Source organism: Echinops telfairi, unplaced genomic scaffold (assembly GCF_000313985.2).
Source record: "Echinops telfairi isolate 266 unplaced genomic scaffold, ASM31398v2 ScPeMD7_12;HRSCAF=54, whole genome shotgun sequence".
NCBI classification, from domain to species: domain Eukaryota; kingdom Metazoa; phylum Chordata; class Mammalia; order Afrosoricida; family Tenrecidae; genus Echinops; species Echinops telfairi.
Genome location: NW_022103909.1, coordinates 4,403,398 through 4,404,439, shown reverse-complemented (window position 1 = coordinate 4,404,439; position 1,042 = coordinate 4,403,398).

Genomic DNA, 1,042 nt, shown 5'->3' with positions numbered 1-1,042 from the left:
TACTCACACTTTTTGGTAATCAGCCTTTTAAGGTCAAAAGCGCTGGTAATATGGTGGGCTGGGGGCGGGGGCAGTGGGGGGCTGTTAACACAAGATCAGCAGTTTGAACCCACAGCCAGGACCACGATGTGGCTCTTTGCCCCAGGGAAGGTTTACAGCCTCAGAGCCCTTGTGTTGCTGCTGTGAGTTGGAATGGACTGGGTGATGGCGAGTTCCTTTTCTGTTTTAAGATAACAGCCCTGACCACGGAGGAAGTTAGCAGGCTTAGGAAAGAAGAAGGAATGGTAGCAGGAAACAGTGGGAGGAAGTGAGATACATGATGGTATATTAAGGAGATTGCAGCGAATGACATAAAACCAAGTACAGATCACTTATTCCATGTAAACCTGATGACCCGCTCTGTAAAACTTCACCCAATTCACAATAAAAGGTTAAAAAGAGCAAAACAACTATATCGAAGAGAGATCCTATAGATTCCCTCACACAGGGTCTTACTTAGCAAAACCTCCTGCTCCATTTATATTCTTAGCTTTAAACAGCTCCTTTTTACTTTGAATTTTTTGCATTCCCACCTCTTAGTATTTATCGTGATGGCCCTATGTGTCTTAAAGATGCTCTGGTGGCACAGGGGTTATGCATCTGGCTACTAAATGAAAGGTACATGGTTGGAACCCAGCGACCACTCCAGGAAAGATGTGGCAACTTGCTTCCGTAAAAATGCCAGTCTTAGGGCTCAAGTAGAAAGTAAGTGTTTTGAGAATGATGATGGCAACAAATATACAAATGTGCTTGACACAATGGATGGATGTTTGGGTTGTGATGAGGTGCACGAGCCCTCAATGAAGTGATTAAATTAATGACAAAATAATAATTTATGAATTATGATGGGTTCATGGGGGGGAGTGGGGAGGGAGGGGGAAAATGAGGAGCTGATATTAAGGGCTCAAGTAGAAAGCAAATGTCTTGAGAATGATGATGGCAACACATGTACAAATGTGCTTGACACCATGGATGGATGGATGGATTGTGATAAGAGCTGTTC